This window comes from Nycticebus coucang, chromosome 20 (genome assembly GCF_027406575.1).
Source record: "Nycticebus coucang isolate mNycCou1 chromosome 20, mNycCou1.pri, whole genome shotgun sequence".
Classification (NCBI taxonomy): Eukaryota; Metazoa; Chordata; class Mammalia; order Primates; family Lorisidae; genus Nycticebus; species Nycticebus coucang.
Genome location: NC_069799.1, coordinates 63172774 through 63187429, shown reverse-complemented (window position 1 = coordinate 63187429; position 14656 = coordinate 63172774). Strand labels below are relative to the sequence as shown.

Below are 14656 nucleotides of genomic sequence, written 5' to 3'. Positions count from 1 at the left end.
CTTATACTTTCTCGATAAACCCTCATTTCTCCATCTGATCACCTGTAGTTCATCACCTCCTGATATATTTAGTGCTGGGGTCTAGCCGAATTGTTTCTATGAAGAAAAAGGCCGAGAAATACATTCTGAGGTTATCTTAAAATCTAACTCACTCTTCTTTACAAAATACAAATCCCATTTAGTTGTTAGTTTGTTCTTTCCAGAAGGGACATTTAATCTAATTGGCCCTTTTAGAGTTGAGATTATTATTATTGTTTTCCCTAGAGAGCAAAACAGATTTTTCTTTATTTTCAGTCCGTGGGTTTACATCACAGCAGTGCCGCTGTGAGGGGGCCATTCACAGAGCCCTATAGGACAGTCGCCTCTATATATCTAATAATAACAATATCGTTCAGCAGCTGTACACTAGTGTAGAGTTTACAGCTTACTGTGGTTTGAATGTGGTTTGCTTCTGCCAAATCCCATTGAAATCTGACCCGCAGAGTGGCGGTGTGAGGAGGGGACACTTAGTGGGAGGTGTTGGGTCATAGGGGTGGCTTCTTCGTGAATAGATGAATGCCCTGCCATGGGGGTGAGCGGGCTTCCCCTTTCCTAGGAATGGATTAGCTAGCACTCAGCGAGCAGATTGCTGAAGAGTCTGGCTCCTTTGGTTTTTCTCTCGACACGTGACCTCATTGCACACATCAGCTCTCTGTCCACTTTCTGTCCTCACTAGAAGCTGAGCAGGGGTGGTGCCATGCCTCTGTCACGCTTCCCAGCCGGCAGGACCCGGAGTCCTTCTCTTTCCAGCCTCCGATGTCCGTCCTGTCGTGGCAGCTCAGAGTGGCCTGAGACCCTGTGCCTTTGCACCTATTCTTTCACTTGATCCTCACGTGTTGTTTAGCTCAGTGTTAACTATTTTACACTTGAAAAATCAGACTAAGAAAATGTAAATGACTTTCCTTGGCTCCTAGATCTTATGATGTCAAATTTAGCACCTTCTTTTACCATCCAGCTGGTCAGATCTCCTGGGCCTTGTCTTTGGGCCTTGGGTCTAGATGGATAATTCTTGCCTGAATCCCCAAACTCCATCCTGACATTATTCCACTTTCTGCTTATCCCTTTCAGTTGCCCATTCCAACAACCCACCCCATCACCCCTTCCTGCCCAGGCCCCATCCCCAAGCCTTCTGAACTGTCCTTTAAGGAAATCCAAGGAAACCCTGGTGACCACTGGTGTATCTTGTCTCTGCATTATTTTTTTGGGGGGGGCTTCTTTACTATCTTGAGTTGCCCCTCACTCCATCTCATCTACCTGCACCTCCAGGACATTGACCAGGGGAAGAAAACACAGCAAGAACAGGTGGCCAGATGTTTACACGTGAAGGTAGATGCAAAGAGACAGAACAGAAAGAGGAGGGGCAGGGCTGAAAGGGTCCCTGGGAAGAGGATAGCAGAAGGCGGGACAGGGAGTCCATGCGGCACAGAATAGCCAGACCCTAGAAGCAGAGATGAGAGTATTGATTAAGAAGCAGATATCAGAGCCTTGATGAGCAGATTCCACTCAGGTAACAGGACAGGCAGTGGTGGTGGTGATGGTGCTATGACACTTCAAGGGGCACCATTAGAGACTTAGGTCTGTGAGTCTTAGGAAAAACAGTCTCTTCTGTATAATAATAGGTCACTCTCCAAGTCTATGTTTGTTTACGGATCCATTTGTTTTGTGTCAAATGATTCTGTGCAGAAACACTGCTCTAGCTGCACATGTATTTACACTTATGACTGTGTAAACACATTGCTCCTCAGATGCACACTTGCATTATACTTTCACCTCTCCCTTGGCTGTACACTAGTCAAACGAGGCCAGGCCCTGCCACAAGACTATTGCTAGTGATGCTTTCCTGGGTCAACGCTGAGCCATTGACAAATGCTCTTGGGCGCCTCCGTCCAGTGGGCTGTCGCGTCCTCTGAATGGTTGTGTGGTTTAGATTAGATCTCCCCAGTTTGTTGATGAGAATGTCAGGTAGGACAGAATCAAAGGCTTACAGAAGTCTAGAGAGATTACATCTATTGCACCCTTTTTATCTGCAAGGCCTGTCACTCTATCATAGAGGGAAATTAAATTGGTCTGGCATGATTTGTTCCTCTAAAAGCCATGCTGGTTGCTACCCAGTCTGTTATGCTCTTCTGGGTGATTGCAAATTGATCAATTTTAATGATTTATCTTTGTAACTTCCCTGGCACTGCATTTCAGGATGACCAATATTTCTTTTTCTTTTAAAGATCAACATTGTATTTACCTTTCCCCCCCCTCTTCTTTAAGGATTTTCCCTGATGTACACAACTTTATTTTATTTCTTTACTGTAATTGATTCAGGTCTGATGATCTATTCCAAAGTACTCATTTTCATATTGTTACAACATGTCATTTGATTAATTTGGAAAAAATTGGCTGGTATTCTAGCCTATTTTCCTTCATGCTTTTTATCCTTCTCCTGATCACCTTTTCAACATTTTTTGAGAACCTAAGAGCCAGAAAGACAAGAACTATATAAATAGTAATTTAATGAGTCTTTTGAAAAATAAATAATGAAGTGTAGGAGACATACAAATACAGAGATGATGATGATACAGTGTAGAAAACACAATAATGAGAGGAGTGAGATGAACACATATTACAGAACAGATGTTTCCCTGATCTTGGGTACATCAGGGAAGGCTTCCCAGAGGTGGTGTCTAACCTGTGTTCTTGTGGCTGAGTAGGAGTTAGCAGGAGTAGGAAAGAGAGAGACTAGAACAGGGAAGAAGGCCTGAGACAGAGGGACTAGAACGTACAAAGAGACAGCTGAGGGAGGGGGCCATGGGGCCACATGGCAGTTCAGCAGGATGAGAATAGACTTTCTGTGTCAGACACATGGGAAACAGGATCATACTGTCATAGATAGAGCTGGAGAACTGGCAGACATAGATCTTGGAGATCTTCAATGCCAAAAAAATAAATTAGGGCTGCTTCTTGAGCACAGTGGAAGTATTCCAACCTCATTCATCTAATTTTTTTTTATTGTGTTCCTATCATTTTAATAACATGGGTGGCTTTAAGTATCAGACGAAGATGCAAAAGAAATTTAAGATGTAATCTCACTCCCAAAGTACCTTGCAAACTACTTAAGGAGTGAGAATGTACAGACATAAAACAATTAAATTGCAATATAAGTAGTTTAGGTAAAGGTCAAATAAATCTTGCAGAGAACAGTTATACTGGGAGTCAGAGAGAACGATTTTTGAGGTTGAGTTTATCTATTTTATTTAAATTAATGATGAAGTAAGAAGTATCTCTGGCTTCTATCATTTGGGCAGATTCTAAGCAACATGCACTCAAGTTACAACTGACTCTCATATTCCAGCAGTTGGTCACTACCAGCCCTAAACTCAGTTTGCTGGTGCTAGTCTCTGCTGCCATGGTAATGATTGAAAAAAAAAAAATGAAGGCCAGTGAAAAGGGGATTATTTTCTCTTTTGGAAATGACAAATTAAATAGCTCAGAATGGCTTTCAGGCTGGGAAAAATTAGACTAGCTGGAAAAAAATACTTTTAAAAGTCTGTTTGAATATACTGGAGAACTGACAAGGTGGAGGTGAGTTCCTGGGCCAGGATTTGGGAGAGGGTTGATGATTAGGGTAATAACTCCAATATTTGGAGATTTCCTTTAACCCTGATATTTCGCCTCTTCCCTCCCAAATATGGAGAGTTTGAGCAGCACTTTTTGACAATCTCACAGGGCTAACTCAACAGGTATTGATGAGTTACACCCACCTGGGAACCACTCTTTCTGTAGTGGAGACTCAAGGGTTGCATTTGGGGACTGTGAATGAACCAGGAGCAGGTCCTACCAGCAGGGAAGCTCATCTTTGTACCAACTCAATGGCTAATATTAGAGTGAAGCTTTCCTTGAGTATCAGTGGGTTGGGTGCTCTGTAAACTTAAACATAGACTCTTTCTAGAGAAAGATAGCATTGACCTTGATCTTAAATAATCTGAACATGAGGAGGCAAACAGATGGAAGAAAACCTACTTAATATCAGGTGGCAGAAACAAACCCTTAGGAGCTCTAGATGCTGAAGCATTCAGACCTAGTCATCAAAGAAGTTCTACTTTCTAGCTGGGCATTGGGGTGGGCACCTGTGGTCCCAGCTTCTTGTAAGGCTGAGGCAAGAGAATCGCGTAAGCCCAAGAGTTGGAGATTACTGTGAGCTGTGATGCCACGGCACTCTACCTAGGGCGACATAGTGAGACTCTGTCTCAAAAAAAAAAAAGATAATGTTCTACTTTCTATGTTCAGGAAGCTAAAAGATAAGTGATAGCTGATGAGAGAACTGGGAAGTATAATAAGGACTTAAATGAAAATTCTGGAATTGAGATGAGGTAACATGATTTAAATAACAACTTAGATTTAGGTTAAACAGTAGATACTATGCAGTTGAAAAAAGATAAAAAGTATTATGATTCAAGAAGCCCATGAACTCCAAGTAGGATAACTACAAAGAAAACCAAGTATGTTATAACAATCTTACAGTCAGCAGTCAGAGGAGAAAATATAGAGGGATTCTTTTAAAGGAATAATAATTGGACTGACAACTGACTTCTTAATGGGGAAAAAAAATCCAGAAGATAATGGAATGATAAATTTAAAGCACTGAAAAAAAGTAATTGACAATCTGGACTTTTATATATTTATCAATGAAAATATCCTTTAGGAATGAAACATTATTTTCAGACAAAATGGAAATAATTTATCATTAGTAGAGCTGTAGTAATGGAAATACTGAAGTTTTTTCTCTGTATTATTCTAGAGTAAAGGTCAGAAAATAAGGAAGAAAGAGAAAAAAAGAGAGCAAATGTAAGGACATATCCCATATAGGTTGAGTAAAATCATAGTAAAATCATTGCTACCATGTATTTTATTTCTATAAACATATCATACACACAGAAAAGTAAAGAGCACCAGAAATGCTAACCATGGGTATAAATAAAAAGATAGCTTTCATGTTATTTAAATTTCCTTAAAATATATAGTAAATTGAATGTTAAATTCGGTGGTATGATATTTCTTGATTTTAGACTGTGATAAACTAAAGGGATATGCTATAAACTGCAAAGCAATCATTAAAATAAAACACTAAAGAATTTTAGCTCATAGTCAACAAAGACCATAAAATGGAATCATTAAAAAGTACTTGATCCAAAATCAGGCAAAAAAGAAAGAGAACAGAAAAAACAAAGACTAGATGTTACAAACAGAAAATAGAAAACCAGGAGGCTTAATCCCACCATAGCAATAACCACATGAAATGTAAGTGGTATAAATACCCCAAGAAAAAGGCAGAGATTGTCAAAGTGAATCAAGAAAGCAAGACATAACTATATTCTGCCCACAAGAAGCCAATTTAGAGTGTTAAAGAAATAATAATTGGACTAACAACTGAAAAGAGCTGGATACATAAAAGTAAAAGAATGAGAAATGGTATTCAGTGGTGACCCTAATCAGCAGAAGGCCGAAATAACATTAGCATCAGAAAAAGAAAAATACAGAATGAAGAATAAGAACTTAAAGAATCATTTCATAATGATAAAGGGGTTAGTTTATTAAGGGAACACAACATTTAAAAAAGAATTTGACCATTTACAGAACTTGAAATTATATAAAGTAAAAATTTATATAATTCATCCAAAGAGAGCTGGATGAATTTATAATTATAGGTAGAGGTTTCAACCATTGATAGAATAATTAGATGAAAAAGTTAGTAAAATTGTTTAAGACTCTGATAATATTATCAACCAAGTATGATGGAGATACAGCCAATCAATCTAGTTGACATTTTCAGAAAATGCCACCAAACAACAACAGATATCTATTGTTTCCCAGGGGACATGGAACATTTACCAGAGGGATCGTGTTCTGGAGATAAAACAAATTTCAGAAACTTTACAAGGATTGTAGTCATACAAAGTATGTTTTCTGACTACAGTGAAACTAAAGAAATATCTTTGGAAAATTTGCAGCATTTGGAAATCAAAGAATACACTCTTACATAACCCTTTAGTCAAATAAAAAATCCAAAAGGAAACAGAAGAAATTTTGTGTTGAATTAAAATAAAAATACAAGATATAAAAATTTGTAGGATGCCAGTAAAAGAACTAAAAGGAACACTTATAGAATTGAGCAACAAATTAGAAAAGAGGAAAGATTACAAATAAATGACCTCAGCTTTTAAATTAAAAAAAAAAAAAGGAAAAGTGAAACTCAAGAAATAAATCAATGTAATAAAAAGTAGAGAAAAATCAATAAAACTACATGTTGGTCCTTTGAGACTATTAATAACACTTACACAAATCTCTATTCATACTGACTAAGAAATAGAGAAGACACAAATCACCAATGTCAGAAATGAGAAAAATGACATCTCTAGGTTCTACATGTATTAAAAATAAACCAAGAAAACCTTTTGAACCATCTTAAAGCTTACGGAGAAGGAGATATATAATCTGCACGTGCTTTATCTATTAAAAACATTGAATGTGTAGTTAGAAACCCCTTTCATCTTCAAAAGTCCTATAAGATAACACCATACTTAATGATAAAACACTGACTCCCCTCACCCCCCGAAATTGGGAACAAGGCAATTGATCCAGCATTCTAGCAATGCAAAGAGCAAAAAGGAAAGAAATTGCTGATATATGCATACTATGGAATACCTCTCAAGAACAAAATAAATATTATGAAACTAATACATTGTACCTCATAAACGCATTAATGTATACATAATCTATGTGTTTATGACTTAATAAAAATAAATAAATAAATAACACTATACCATTTCAAAAAAAAATAAAAAAATTCTAAAAAAAAAAAGAACAAAATAAATAATCTTTAACACATACAACAAGGTGGATGAAATAATCATGTGAAGTGAAGGAAGTCAGACCCCAAAAGTACATCTTATGTGACTCCATTAATAGCAGAATTTTAGAAAACACAAACTAATCTATAGTTCAAAAATCAACTCAGTGCTTGACGAGGGGCAGAGGGTCATGTGGAAAGGTTGGAGGGTTGCAAAAGGTCACAGGGAGACTTTTTGGAGTGATGGATGTATTCACTATCTTGATTTTGTGATGATCTCTCGGGTGTATACTTGTGTCAATACTTATCAAATTGTACATTTGAAATATGTGTACTTTATTGGATGTGAATTATACTTTAATAAAATCTGTTACAAATCAATTTATAATTTTATATAGGAGACATGGAACATCAACTTTAAAATATATACTTTACAAAGTATTAATAACATGAAATATGTCAAAGTAAGTTTACAAAACGTGAAAGTTCTTTTTATTAGAAACTTAAAGAACACTTTTGGGAAAAATTAAAGACCAAATGCCAATTAAAACCACAGTGACATAACCCTACCCATTCATCAGAATAAAATGAAAAAAAAAAAAAAAACAACTACCACGTCTCCAATGATAGAAACACCAGAACTCGAATGCATTGCTTGTGGGAGTGAAAAATTGGTAAAATCATATCAGAAAACATTTTGGCATCACCTTTTAAAATGAAGCGTTTACATTCACCATGTTCTGCAATTTCATTTCTTGGAGGATAACCTATGAAAATGTGTAAATGTCATAAATAAGAATGACCATTTTAGGATTATTTTTCCTTGCCCCAAACTGAAAACAACCCCCAAACCATTGCCACTATAATAGTTAAACTTATCTCATGGAATTTATGTTCCAACGAAAAGAAACGAATCAATTCTGTGGTTAAGAACATAGTTGAATGTCAAGTGTAATGTTGAGTGAAAGAAGCTAGATTTAAAAAAAAAATGCTTATTTTATGAACCTATTGATATAAAATTTAACAAATAAGAAAACCATTAAGAATTTAGGGATGTAAGCATAGGCAGTGCACAGGATATACTTACCATAAATGTAGGTAGAATACTGTTTCCATGGGGCAGAGGGGTGGGCAGCGGGGTTTTGGAGGGAGAGGAGGTAGAAAGCTGGCAAGTTTTATTTCTTGAATATTGAGGTATTTAAGCTGGCTTTCAATTTATTGCAATTCATTGAATTGTATATTTATACATTGTGAAATTTGCAATATATGTGTTATGTTTTGCATTAATTTTTTTTAAAGTGGGAGGAGAAAAGAAGCCATAAAAATAGAGAGCACCTTAGGTGGACGTGACCTCAGTGGCAAAGTACCTCCTCCCCACACGGGCTGTGTGCTTTGTCCTTCCCTCCGAAATGCTGTGTGCACTTCCACCAATCACAGCTTCGCTCTGCACGCTAAGCACCTTTTGCAAAAATGCAACCAACTCTGGTTGTTTGAAGGGCTGTCATCACAAGTCTCCTGTTTCCAGATCCTAGAATTCTGTCTAACACGTCTACAATGATACATTGACGTTATGGGTTAAGTTGTCTTTTCTGGACTAGACAGGAACTTAATAGGCTTTTATGACACTGTTTCTATAGGGATAAAACTCAGATTTCAAAACAAATTAGGAGAATATGATCCTTCGGTCATTTGGGGGAATGCCTGTACGGGGCTTGGCATGATACAAGGAAGAAGTGAAAGGATTAAGGTTCTGATGAACTGGGATCGAGTTTTGGTTCTACTGACTATTAGTTATTTTACTGTGAGAAAATTATTTAACTGGTTTCCTAATTTGTAAAATCTGAGAAAAAACATCTATTCCCAAAGATGTTATGGGATGCAAATGAGATAAAATACTAAATAGATATGTGAGGTAAAGATTTCAAATTCACAGTAGGAGGAATACATTTGGACGGAAGAGATGAAATAGGCTGATGACAGTGTCACGTAGGAACAATGTCCTGCTTAGCTGGTATTCCATCACATCATTAGTATTTTGAACAACCGTCTTAAAATCAAATCCCTTTTTCTTACCCTCAAAGGCTCAGAAAATATCTAAGGGGTATATCTAGGGGGTAGTTCTAATTTGCGTTTTGCAAACCTTTGTGAATTGACACCCATCGTTTCATCCGAACTCCTCACCTATAATTTTCACAAGGGCGCAGGGACAGGTGCCTGATACAGAGACAAAACCCAAACATTTGTTAAATTGGTTAAAACTCTTCTCCAATCTTTGTATCTACAATTCGAACCACATCTTGAGATGAAATGATTTTCATGAGCCTTATCTTCTATCTGAAGTTGTGCACTTCAATTTGTTGTGTTGTGTGGATTTAGAGAATTTCCCCTAGATTTAGGATGTAAGGAAGATGGTTCAATTGGAAGCCAGGCTGAACATTGTGGATGGTTTTGAAAATCATTCTTTGGAGTTCTCATGCAGGAGACAAAATATATCTATCAAAATATTTTCATTCACTGTTTGGTACCTTTTTTTTCCAGAAAGAGATGATACTATTGACCCATCTTGGACTTTATAGCCTAAGCTTCTAAGAAATGATAAGGACCGTGTCATTTTCAATTCTGTTTGCGCAGATTTATCTACATGGAGAAACACCTGGCCATGATTTACAGGGAGCACTCTGTGTTGACAGCCACTTCATCAGGGTCAAAGCTAGCTCTGTGGCTAACAGTTCCACAACCTTGTCCTTGCTAGCGCCGTGTCAGCCCAAATAACTGGCCTTGCCATTGAGAAGCGCAGGAGGAAGCCATGTGTGTCTCCTGTCACAATAAAATGTATCCTTTCTGGCAATTGTAGTTTTTGCAAAAACTACAAAATAAAAGTTGTTAGTTTTTCCTTTGCTCTAAAACTTCTATTTAAAAACTTCTGTTGTAAACAGAACCTCAGTAGTCAAGCTGGCTTACGTTCTCTTCTCTTCCCCTGCGACTGGGAGGAATGGTAGCAGTGAATCCTGGCTCGGGATGCCTGCAGGACTGATAACATCAGAAAGGGGATTAGCTCCGTAGGCTATTGGTCTGTGGCCTGGCAAACCATTTGGGCAAACAGAGGAATCCTGAGTTCATTCCAAGTGGCCCATTCTGGGAACTTGGCAGGTGTCTTCTGCGGCGCTCTTCCCCGAAAGCCTCCAAAAAGCCATGTATTATTATTATTTTACATTTTTTAAATTTATTTTTATTGTTGGGGATTCACTGAGGGTACAAAGAATTAGGTCACATGGATTGCATTTGTTAGATAAAGTCCCCCTGATAGTCATGTCCTGCCCCAAGAGCTGTGCTGCATACCGTGACCCTCCCATTCCCATCTCTCTCCACTCCTTCTTTCCCTAACACCCCCGCGTTGTATTAGCTCATCTACTGGCTTCAAATTAGAATCGAGGAGGGTTCCTTAACTCGTGGATCCTAGCAGTGAGTGCTAAATTAACCAAAAGCAGAGGAGCTAGTACATTATCTGGCTCTGTTACATTCACGAAGGTCTGTCTTCTCCATCACAGGTCTGTTCATTCCTCTCCCCACCTGGCGAGAGCTAAGGGATGAGGAGCTAAGGGAGGCTGGACAGGGAACTGCTTCTTAGGGGTTAGGTTTCTGCACCTTCCCTGGCGTTTCTTACTTACTGTTTTTGTTCACAGTGACGACATGGCCTGGTTGTGGTTCTATTGTTTTGGGTCCAAAGTGTCAGGGGATCTTGGAGATAGCAGCTCAGGCTGGTTTCATGGTGACCCCAAATTAGCCTGGACTTCAAAGAACTTCCTCTTCTCTCTGCATGAAGAGCTCTTTAAAGAAGTCCTCTTTCCTTTTACAAGGTGAACGCTTCAAAGCACGTGGGAGGAGTATTTCCTTCTCAGCGTTTACCTTTCAAAGGTGAGGAGTTCACAGACATTTCTCTGTTTGTACAGTAGAGTCTAATCGCTGCCTTTGGGCTCTCCCCGATCTCTCTGCTGTCAGGAGTTTCCCGTGCTCATTTTTCACTTACTGATGCACTGAAGAACCTATACCCAGAACCCAAAATGAAAAAAACAAAAAAGCTACGTTGAATTCCTCTGGAGTATACTTCTGTCAACATGGTATAGCCCTCCAAAGAGGATTTTTTCTTTTATAGGTTTCAGAGTGTTCACAGAGTGGCTGGGAATGACAGGCAGGGTGGAGGAGGGGCAGTGTGTGCATCTTCTCGCTACCCTCAGCATAAGATGGACGCTGTCAGGAGTTTCCCGTGCTCATGTACCAGGTTTCTCACACATCCACCTGGATCCACACACCCAGCTGACTTTGAGCCCCCCTTGGTTAAGATGACTTCAGGGTCTGCTACAAGATACACATTGATGTGCAGCAAGGGACAATAGCTGCTTTGGAGACATCTTGAGGTCACGTTCACATCCTGGGAACATCATTTCACACCATTCGGAACCATATTTTATTCGCCCTAGAAAGCCCTGTGAGGCTAAAAGCAGGAGCTATACTTTTATTAGTCCACTCCCCTAGAGAAATAGAATATAACTTGTATTTTTAAAGAATTTGTTAAAAATGACTGAGATCATGGGTGGCGCCAGTGGCTCAAAGGAGTAAGGCGCTGGCCCCATACGTTGGAGGTGGCAGGTTCAAACCCAGCCCCGGCCAAAACTGCAAAAAAAAAAAAAATAAAATAAAATAAAAGACTGAGATTGTTTTTGCATTATTATAAAACATATTTAATGTTTGAGTTAAATTTTATATTTGGAAACAACTAAAAACCATTTGGGATCAAAGCTGATAAAGTGCATTGTCAATCTTTGTAATATTGTTTAACAAAATCAGCAGGTAAATAACAAAACAATTAATAGCAAGAATTATGTATATACTCTGATCATGGGTACTCAAAGAACATTAAAAGCTCTGAAAACCAGATGAAAGACAACACGCCAAAATGTAATGTTGGGGTGCTTTGATTATGAATGATCAATGATCTTTTTTTGGTATATTTATAGTAGGAAAAAGCCAATGCATGTTTTTTAAAAAAAAAACAACAGGTGGGTGCTATGGCTTACGCCTATAATCTTGGTTCTCAGAGGCCGAGGCAGGAGGATCATTTGAGCTTAGGAGTTCAAGACCAGCCTGAGCAAGACTGAGAACCTGTCTCTACTAAAAATAAAAATAAAATAAAATAAAATAAAAAACTAGCTGTGTGTTGTGGCAAGAGCCTATAGTCCCAGCTACTTGGAAGGCTGAAGCAAGAGGATCACTTGAGCTCAAGAGTTTGAGGTTGCTGTGAGCTGTGACGCAAGGGCAACAGAGTGAGACTGTGTCTCGAATAAAAAAAAATTAGTTAAAAATAAATAAAAATCAACAAGGTAGTTTTTTTGCAATCAATATACAGTCTCTGAGAGAAATTATAAAGGAGAAGATAAAAAATATTTTTTTCCTTTCTTTCTATTTATATACGAAATTATTTTCAATGAGGAAACACATGTGGCAGATTGACAATGTAACTTGGATTTCGGCCTCCTTTTTCCGACTCAAATACTGAAATTCAGTACTCTTTCCATCGTGTTCTGGCCCTCAGGTTTGCTCTCTTTCCTTCTGAGTCCTTAGCAAAAGGAAATACCCTGCCCGGAATTCTAAATTATCCCCAATTTCCAGGGGGGAAAAAATGAGACAGATGAAGTGGCCTCTAAAATCACTGGGGACTATATTTTCAAAAACAAGACACTAATTCAGATTTTCTGCTTTAATTCTTCTCCACATTGCCGCAGTAAAATATTGAACAAAGCCCTCGAGATTACTGGTGTGCAGGAACAACCTATGACTTTACATTAACTGGGATATCAGTAACAGACTGATCAGTGGTGTAAGAAGAAAAACGTTCCAATATAAACAGCCATTCACTCTTCTATTTATACATTATTGAAACCATCAAAACATTTAAGCTCCCAGAAAGTTCAAAGCAATATTAAGTCATAATTGATATCTAAAATATTGCAACCTCTTCAAGTGCCTTCCGAATGACAAAAAAAGATGACATTTTCTTCTGTATAACTTTAATAAAGTTTTTTCCTGATACAGAACTACATTTTAAAATTAATAATCCATGAAAGATACATACAAAATCTTTGATTAGATTGCTCCACAAATGAAACTCCACATTTCTTTCCTGTTATGAACTAATGAGCTTATAATTCAGAGAAGCCCTTTTAAGAAATTCTAGCCTATAGAATGATATGCTGAAATTGGTCCTGTTAATTTCATTAGCAAAAGCCTCCAATTTATTTATGTCCTTAGAAGATGAACGCTGCCCTTGTGGTGGCAGAATATGACAAGATTTTTTAGACACATATAATAACCTGACCTTGAAAACCATTAAGGCTTTCAGGTGGGTAACTGAGTTTTGCCCCAGTGCCAAGTACGTCATGAAGACACTGATGTTTTCATCCATCCTGGGAATTCAGGGAAGTGCCTTTTAAATCTAACCCACTCAGAGAAGTTTTTCATAGGTTATCCTCTAATTGATAATTGCTTCTCTAGAGGATTCTAAAATCAAGAAGATCAAAAATCAAGAAGATCAACCCCCCCCCACCATATTTCACACCAGGAGTATACTTTCAAGGTGTTCCTTCCCTATTGCAGTGGGTTGGGTTACAAAATCTTAGAGATTTGGTGCCAAGGATCTATGAAATGATGGGTCACATGAAACCCATCAGGCTTGAAGATGTTTCTGGCGGGGTCTGTTTGAATTTACTGAATGAGGACGTTCATATCCCAGAAGACACAAACCTTGTCTTTTTACATAGAATCCAGGTGTGTGATTGCGGCCCAAGGCTTTTCTTCCAAGGAGAGCATCACCTTTCAGCAGGTTATGTTAAGGAACCACACATGGCGGTATTAATGTCACCTCCCACCAGAAGCTAGAGAAGGATGGGACACTTTGAGAAAAGTGTAGAAGTTGGCACTGTGGAAAATTCATGGGAAGGCCAAACTCAGGAAGAACCTGAGGCTGGAGGGTTAAGCTTTACTTGTGATCTTTTTGGACAAAAATCAAGAAGATCAAAAATATTTCAAACAATGGAATCATCATTGTGACAAACGTATTACAGCAAAGGTGAAGAGGGGTCTGTGCATTGATAAGCTTCTATGTGCCAGGCCTGGTGTTAAATCCTGCCTGCAAATGATGTCTCACCTGCCACAGATGCTGCCAGGGGAAAGTTTTTTTTTGAGACAGAGTCTCACTATGTCACCCTTGGTAGAGTGCCATGGTGTCACAGCTCACAGCAATCTCAAGCTCTTGGGCTTAAGTGATTCTCTTGCCTCAGCCTCCCGAGTAGCTGGGACTACAGGTGCCTGCCACAACACCAGGGTATTTTTTGTCATTGTTGCAGTTGGTTAACTGGCCCAGGCCAGGCTTGAACCCGCCACCCTCAGTGCATGTGGCTGGCGCCATAACCACTGTGCTATGGGCACCGAGCCGAGAGCGTGTATTTTGTTCCTTCCATTTTATAGACATCCATGTGTAATTAGGTTCCTGAAGCCGTTGTTCCTTTGGTGACATCAGAGAAAGCCTCTTCCCATGTCCTTTCAGTCTTCCCATTGGCTGGTGGCAAATGCCCGACATTAGGGACCTTTTGCAAATTAACCTGGACCCATCTTTCCTTACCTTTCCTCTCCAGCCAAACTGGCTGACTCACTCTCCTGAGGTTCTTCAGATACGTCTCTGCATCCACACATTCTTCCTCCCACTGCTCCAAGCTTGGAGGGCAC

The 14656-nt window shown here is 38.8% G+C and overlaps 1 pseudogene; it reads left to right on the top strand.

Annotated features, from left to right (window-relative positions):
- The window catches only part of LOC128572633 (UDP-GalNAc:beta-1,3-N-acetylgalactosaminyltransferase 1-like), a 156685-nt pseudogene extending 142898 nt beyond the window's left edge, over positions 1-13787 (top strand).
- The last annotated feature ends 869 nt before the right edge of the window (positions 13788-14656 follow it).